Consider the following 8,901-nt stretch of genomic DNA (forward strand, 5'->3'; position numbering starts at 1 on the left):
TATATATATATATATATATATATATATATATATATATATATATATATATATATATATATATATGCTGATAACCACAAGGAAAGAAGAAAACACGAAGTTCCCAAGCGCTTTCGTGTAATTCACATCTTCAGGGGTGAGTACAGACTAAAGAGAAATACAAACCAAGGTGTATATATACAGAGGAGGGTGAGACCAGGTCCACAATGGTCAGGTATTAGGTAATGACCCTACTAATCTTTAAATAGCACACAACGGTTGGTGGTCAGGTCAGAGGGTAAGGCGACCCAACTTTCTCACCTGGTTACAAATCAGTGTTGAGAAGGTTAAGAAAACGGATGCATCTTGTTACAGGGGAAAAGTGTGTGAAAGATTATGACAGTGGTGAGAACAGTAGTACAGGATACAGTGGTCATAGAGGGTGTGACAGATTATTACAGTGGTGAGAACATATTTTCTATTTGTTCTCCGTTACAGTGTAGTGGAAGCTGCCAGAAGAAACAAAGTAATGGTCAAGTAAAGGTAATAGCAATGAAGGTAATAATACTGTTGACGGCAATAGTTATAGAACAGTAAGAACAGTTAAGAATAGATATGTCAGTTTATTACTACTACTACTACTACTACTTTTTTTTTTTTTAAACGTGGCCTCCAGCCTCCCCCAATAACCACACCTTCGCCACCATTTATTTACCTTAATATTAAATATCCTAATACATAAGAAGCTATCCTATCTGTGTTAAATTAGTTGAGCCGCAGATCTATGCGGCATTCAGTGACTGTAGCCTCATAGTCAATATCTGCAGCAGTTGTCGGAGTAGGGGCAGAAGCTCTCGTTCCCCTGAGGCAAAGCAAAGCCGACCGAAGGAGAGAGAAAGACAGTCGACATCTCATCCAGGCTGTAACATAACTCCTGGGCTGCTGCTTCTGTTCGGAGATCAACTCCGCGAGTCTGGCGTAGAAACATCTCGCACTTGGGCCCATCCCACCAGAGGTTGTGAACACTAGAGGAGTGAAGCTGCCTTGATCAACGTTTTGAATTCTCTCCCCATATGCCCTTCTCTTGTCGTTCTCGTCCCTCCTGTGTGCAGCATCTAGAGCTAGGTTACGGTGACATGCGGCCATGGGATCAAAAATCCTGATGTCGAAAAAAGCTCGCTGTCCCCGCGTCCAGAATCCTCGAGCACTGACGTCCACGCGGGCTTCGTTAGATGTGTTTGAAGTCCTGTGTTGGAAGATCTCGCCATCCAATGGAAGGAGGGTCGGTTCTACCATGACGTCCCGGCAGATTTCCTTCAACATATTTGCTCTGAGATCCCTTACCTCGTCATGCCTCATGCATATGAAGCCCCCCTTCTTGCAGACCATGGCGTGATCGCCATCATAGGAAGAGCCACACACGCATTGGGAGGGCAAACCTTCTACTAGCCAACCGTACTTTAGAGCAATGGCATCTGTAAATTCTTGTTTATTAAGACTGAAACCATTTGCCCTTATCGGTAACGTAGTTAACCAGTTCGAGGCGCCCACCTCCTGCGCTATAGCTACTTTTTTTTTCAAATTTTCTGGAACCTGCAGCAATCGTTGCTGCAACTTTTCATTTTGGCAGTGCTGTCGATCTGTCGTAATGGACCTACGAATCTTATTTACTTCGCTGGTATCCACTTCCCCTGTTGCATTCTGGGCTATTATGTGGTCCGTGAGGGCTGCCGTGAGCTTAAGTGAATTTTGATGTTCAGTGGCAGCAATCTCCTCTGGATTAGTTAGTCCCATCCCTCCCAGTCTTGGTGGAAGTGCAAGAAGTGCTCTTTCTGCTGGGGTTAAGTCAGGGTATTTCACTAGTTTGGGAATGAACTTGACACTGATAGCTTCTTCCAGAGGGTGGAGGAGGGGTCCGATCTCAGGGATGGTACTCATCAGGTAGTTCCAGCGATGCTTGACTCCATGGGTGAATGCTGCAAAGGCCGCATGTGGCTCTGTGCTAGCAATCTCAGATAGAGCTTGGATTTCGCTAACCCACTCATTCACCTTTCCCGCTACGTACTCGGTCTTGAAGTCCGTAGTGCCAATTACTGCGCCTAGATGTCTTTGGCCGTCCTTAGTTATTTTGACCTCACTTCCGCCAAAAACCTCCAATGCCCGTTCATAATGTTCTGGCTTCACGATGAGGAAGAACTTGCTGGCGTTTGGGTGGTACCCTATTTGTGGACCTCGCGATGTTACCAAGTCCCACCACTTTTTGATGCACTCCACTTTTCCTGCTCCTGTAAGGTCATCAGCATATGCCACTTGTTTGACCCCGGTTGTTTCCAATTTTATTTCTTGTTGGAGCACTGATAGGCCAATTGCATACATTGCCATTACAATGGGGTCCCCCTGTGTTGTTCCCTCGGTCGACTGTAGGATAGTATCACCTCGTAGAGCCTTGTTATTTACTATGTAGAGGTCTGAAGGATTCCTATACGAATTTTCAACATACATCGCAAAGCTTGGACACTTGATCTTGATGTTGTGCAGTGCAGCCTTGCGGTTAAGTATGTTGAATGTGTTTGAAGCATCCACCAGGAGAACGGCCTCACAATCACGCTGCTCAAATATCAATCTCATGGCGTGAATGGCCGCTACTACTACTACTACTACTACTACTACTACTACTACTACTACTACTTCTACGACTAATCTAGAATCTGCAAATATTACTAAACACTCATCCTTACTGTGTGTGTGTGTGTGTGTGTGTGTGTGTGCGTAATAAGCAGTAATAATCAAGCTTAAAAGAGTTACACGAAATCAATGAAGGAAGTTAACAAAGGTAAGCGTTCATATTATTATCATTACCTGTGTTGTGCTGGGCATGAGGTATATTACCCACTGGGCATGAGGAAGGAGGTGCCAAGAAGCCAATTATAGACGTAGTGATATAATGTGATCAGAATTAAACGCCAGAGACACATATAATGCAGATAGTTGGCATCTTAATCTCGCTGCCAGACACACAAACCTGATTGGTCCAGAGGGGGAGCCAATGAGAGAGTTTTTTTTATGGGGTAATTTAGAAGGATTTGATTCGTCGACGAGGAGGTATTAATTTAATTTGGTTAGGTTAGGATAATATTTTTTATTTTTGTTGTTGATGATGTTGGTTATTGTAGTTATTTTTGTCTGTTGTTTTCTTCCTCTTGTTTGGTTTCTTGTTTGTAATATTTTTGGCCCTTGTGTTCCTTTGGTAAATCAAGACACTACATAGATTAGTGTGTGTGTGTGTGTGTGTGTGTGTGTGTGTGTGTGTGTGTTTTGTGCACGTGTATGTACGTTTCATGTGTTGTATGGGTGTATATATACTTACGTGTGTAGTACGACAGACGCTTGGATGTTGTGCTGTCTACTCTGCACGGTTATGTCCCGCTGTTGTCCGGCTTATGACTCACTGGTCTGGACCGTCAATCATGGTCCTCATGTCTTCTCACCCTGGCCCAGTCACCTCACCCTACTGATATGACGTGTGTGTGACGTAGGCAGTCGTCTAGGCCACTGCTACACTCGGGGACTCATATAATAATAATAATAATAATAATAATTAACGGTTTATTAAAAAAACATGGCAGCCCGAAGGCTGAAAATATACAACGAACAGAGATGACAAGTTACATATGGTGAAATCGGGGAGTGGGTCACTTGATTGACAAAAGCTTTCAATACAGATACATAAGAAACATAGAGTCAACATATAGATTAACTTTAGATCTGGTACTGTGGGAGCTGGTCTGTAGACATTCTTGTGACCTGCTGTCGGCACCAAGAGTCCTTCCCACTGTCTTGATGGCCGTTGTACCTGACTGCTAAGCCGCTACCTCACTACAGCTGCAGATGTACCACGTGGTCCGAGTAGGTCCTCCAGCTCACACAGGGTGTTGGAGATGGGTCTTGTTTCTCATATGATGTAGTTAGGAATTCATAATTCCTCACCTGGGTGGAGTAGGGAGTCCTCATTTCTCTCCTGGTGTAGTTTGGAGTGTTTCTTGGCTTCTCATCCAGTGTTGGGGGTGGCGAGTGTATCGCGGGCTGGGTGTGTCAGGTCAACAGCGGCCTCTAAGTACTGATTGTCGCTCTAACAGTTGTTTCTTCCTTTCGAGTTGAAAGTGTCACTTTTGTATATCAGTTGTGGGTTGATCGTCAATCTTTGCATATAAGACCTTGTGAGCGGTACTGTATCACCTCTTAAGGGAGGCAGAGTCGCTCACAGAGTAAACACAAGACTAGGAACAGGTCAGTTTTTCTTAATGGTTATGTAAATATTAATTCAAAATTTAAAGTCGTGTGTTTAATATTTTGTTATATACGGTAGCTACACGTTATGTTGTGTTAGTTTAGGTTTATATAGTATTGGTCCCAGTTATAATAATATTAGGTTTGGTTATAATATTTGTACAAAAAGAATAAGTCATTAGCTACATCATTTTCTATAAGTTTACTAACATTTGCCACCACTGATATTATTAATCATATACATCTGACTCGGTGCACTCTACTCCCAGCACTCTACTCCTAACACTCTACTCCCAGCTCTCTACTCCTAACACTCTACTCCCAGCTCTCTACTCCTAACACTCTACTCCCAGCACTCTACTTCCAGCACTCTACTCCTAACACTCTACTCCCAGCTCTCTACTCCTAACACTCTACTCCCAGCTCTCTACTCCTAACACTCTACTCCCAGCACTCTACTTCCAGCACTCTACTCCTAACACTCTACTCCCAGCACTCTACTCCTAACACTCTACTTCCAGCACTCTACTCCCAGCACTCTACCTCCAACACTCTACTTCCAGCACTCTACTCCTAACACTCTACTCCCAGCACTCTACTCCTAACACTCTACTCCCAGCACTCTACTCCTAACATTCTACCTCCAACACTCTACTTCCAGCACTCTACTCCTAACACTCTACTCCCAGCTCTCTACTCCCTAACACTCTACTCCCAGCTCTCTACTCCTAACACTCTACTCCCAGCTCTCTCTCCCCACACTCTCCCAGCACTCCCTCCCCTAACACTCTACTCCCCTTTTCTGCTCCCAGCTCTCTCCCAGCTCTCTACTCCTTACTCTACTCCTAACACTCTACTCCCAACACTCTACTCTAACACCCCTACTCCCAGCACTCTACTCCTAACACTCTACTCCCAGCACTCTACTCCTAACACTCTACTCCCAGTTCTCTACTCCTTACACTCTACTCCCAGCACTCTACTCCTAACACTCTACTCCCAGCACTCTACTCCTAACACTCTACTCCTAGCTCTCTACTCCTTACACTCTACTCCCAGCACTCTACTCCTAACACTCTACTCCCAGCACTCTATTCCTAACACTCTACTCCCAGCTCTCTACTCCAAACATGAGAGGGCTCAATATTTGACCCTCCCCCCTGAATCATTCGCTGAACTTTAGAACCAAAGGTTTGGGGATCATGGGCGTTCATTGAAAATAAGTCTTGGTTGTTAAGCACATCTCTCTTCAAGTAATTTGAAAGAACTGTTCTGAATAAAGCACATTTTTTTCGCATGCATGTTGTATTTGAACACCTTCACTTTGGAATTCGTTGTTCATTTTAGTAACAAAAGGTAGGATATACCTTAATAAATGAAAGTACATCTTATAGATTGGACTCATCAATCCTGCGTGAATTTTCTGAGCAGACTCTAAATGGTCTTCAAGAGCAGCATTTTGAAAATATAAAACAAGAACATTCCATAACTCCAAAATTCTGTCTCCCACACATTACAAAGACAACCATCGTGTTTGGCTGGGGTGTAAAATTTTGTATGGCTCTATATTCGTGAGTTCTTGAAATTGTTTGAATTCATTTAAACGTTTTGAGCTATTGCAGAGATAATTGTAGAGATCTCTGCATAAGTCTTATACTACTTTAGGTAACTTCAAGCAAGCGCATGAGCAACAGGCCTGGCATTTGACATTATTAGGGACCTGCCACTCTTTGCCATAAACAGATAAAATGTACCGGGAACTTTTCCCCCACACACTCATCATTCTCTCACTTTATGTAACTTGACAGAACCTATGACCCTTCAGGCTTTTACGCCCTTAATGTACGAGTCATAAAGGCAAGTATGAACTTTTCATACTTCCCTGTTGGGCGCTGTAAACGCTTCTGCGCTTCACCTTGCACAGAATGTAAGGGGGTGCCCAATAAACTAGCCCCCTCGGGGGCAAATCTGAAATCTGAACCGTATGAGCAACAAAGATGCAATGAATGACAGATGCAACCAATAACAAACAGATTAGGTGAAACCTGTTGGAGTTTTGATTTCAGACCATTATAATTACACATCATCACCGCTGCATTGTCAGCAGCAAAACGCATCAGCCACATCAATTAACTGCAGGAAATTGTCCTTTACAGATTATGTATTATTATCCAGTTGACACATCTGTGCTTTCATCAACTAATAGGGAAAATCTTTGTGTCCTAAGTTTATCTACAATTATATCTAAGCTTTCCTTGTCTATACAATTTACAACCAGACCTCTAGATGCAGTCCGGCCAGAATGTATATTTGTAGGAATTTTTTAGTCTGGAGTTGCTTTCGCTGCAGTCTTTGTTAAATGATACATCAAACTGAATGGGACATTATGGTCACAAATAAGTTTTAGCCATAATAATCTACCCTTTTTACACCTTTTCTTCAATGAGAAACCTTTACCTTTCTGCTCTCTTATATCAGTAGATGGTGTTACTACAGAAGCTCTTGTCTTATAAGTTGACTGCAGATGCCTATAAAGATGTGATACACTACCTTCAATAATTTTAGAGCAAACAAAACAAAACGTCTTATCCCCATGACTTTCAAAGCATCTTAATTTGGAATCTTGGTTCCAATCTTGTTTGAATTTTCTGGAATCATGCTTTTGGCTTTTCACTGGATGCTTCTCGGATTCTTGTTTTGATGCTGAAGACTGGTTTATGGAACTCCTTCTCTTTTTACCCATCTGCTTACCCAGAGACTCTGAAATACTTGAACACACACACAAACACACATACACACGTATATATATATATATATATATATATATATATATATATATATATATATATATATATATATATATATATATATATATATATATATATATATATATATATATATATATATATATGCTGATAACCAACGGAAAGAAGAAAACACGAAGTTCCCAAGCACTTTCGTGTAATTCACATCTTTAGGGGTGAGTACAGACTAGAGAGAGAAATACAAACCAAGGTGTATATATACAGAGGAGGGTGAGACCAGGTCCACAATGGTCAGGTATTAGGTAATGACCCTACTAATCTTTAAATAGCACACAACGGTTGGTGGTCAGGTCAGATGGTCAGGTGACCCGGCCTTCTCACCTGGCGCTTGGGAACTTCGTGTTTCATCTTTCTGTGATTATCAATAATCTTAACATGCTGGGGACATAGTTAATGGCCCCGCCTGACAATGAGGGAAACTTAGTCACCACACAATAGATGGAGGAATATTGTGTGTGTGTGTGTGTAATAGTAATAATAATAATAACAATAATTAACGGTTTATTGAAAGAGCTTGGCAGCCAGAAGGCTGAAAATATACAGTTACATATTTGGGGAATGGGTTTCGAATTACAAATAATATACAAGTAACATAAGTGATACAAATAAGATATATAATAACTAGATGGGGAAAAGCTCAAACTACAGTTCATTTCAACATAGTGACAGTGCAAGGAGTAGTGTTTACTGGGAGTGAATACACTAGTTTATTACAAGTTATTGATAATTTTTTTGCAATGGTTGGGACTGGGCTGTTCTTATAGCGACCAGTTCGTGCACGTATGGGCTGGATGCGATTTGTAGTGTCGAACAGCAATTCTCGGACTAGGGATCTCAGGTGGTAGTAGGAGCCGGTGTCGGGGATGAGTGTAGAAGCTTCTTACCAAATTTGCAGATATGAGGTCGTGGTGATGGTCAGTGAGAGTCGAAAGGGTCAGTGTGTTGAGCCTCTTGACTATGTGGAGTAGGAAGGAAAATAATCTTGCATGCCCTCTTTTGCACTTTTTCTAGGTGTTTACGTTGTGTGGCATTTAGGGAGGAAGACCAGGTGCGGGAGGCATAGGTGAGCTTGGGAAGTATGAATGTTGTGTAAACACTGAGGAGCTCGTGTGCAGGAACTCCGAGGGACTTGAGTCGGCGGAGGAGGTGGAGACGGAAACTGGAGGATTTGATAACTTCACTGACGTGTGGTTTCCAATTTAGTTTGTTGTCTATGGTGACGCCGAGGAGCTTCGTGGAATCTACAACCTGGAGTGTGTTCGGACCTAGAAGTAATGGAAGGAGGTGGGACAATGTCGGAGGAGAGGTTGATGTCTATAACCATGGTCTTGGTATGGTTGATGGTGACATATGGTTGTTGGTGGCCCAGTTTTGGAGACTGTTCAATAAATCCTGCAGAGGGCAGTATAGTTGGGAGCCAGAATTGTTGACGCTGATCCCAATGGTGGAGTCATCGACATATTTCCAGCGAGCAGGGGTTTCTCTTAGGGCATCGTGATGAGCATAAGGAAGCAGAAGTGGTCCATCTTGGTGCATGAGGGGACGCCACAGGTGAGTGACTGAAGGTGGAGACAGCCCCTCAGGAAGCGTACAGCTTGGCGTCGGTCACTGAGGAAGTCTGTAAGCCATGGTATAAGACTTCTCCGAAGCCCGAGTCAATAGCTTTCGATGATGATTATATTGTGGTCGACTAGGTCGAACGCTTTAGTGAAATCAATGAAGGCGACAGTTACAGACGTTTTTCGTTTCTCGAGATGGCGGTATATGTAATCGAGAAAGCTGACAAGACAGTGAGTGGTGGAGGAAGTTTTCA

The 8,901-nt window shown here is 42.7% G+C and overlaps 1 pseudogene; it reads right to left on the reverse strand.

The window, feature by feature from the left end:
* Positions 1–5,630: 5,630 nt before the first annotated feature.
* Positions 5,631–6,411, reverse strand: LOC121872418 (annotated as a pseudogene).
* Between the last annotated feature and the right edge of the window lie 2,490 nt (positions 6,412–8,901).

This window comes from Homarus americanus, unplaced genomic scaffold (assembly GCF_018991925.1).
Source record: "Homarus americanus isolate GMGI-L3 unplaced genomic scaffold, GMGI_Hamer_2.0 scaffold28307, whole genome shotgun sequence".
Taxonomy (NCBI): Eukaryota; Metazoa; Arthropoda; class Malacostraca; order Decapoda; family Nephropidae; genus Homarus; species Homarus americanus.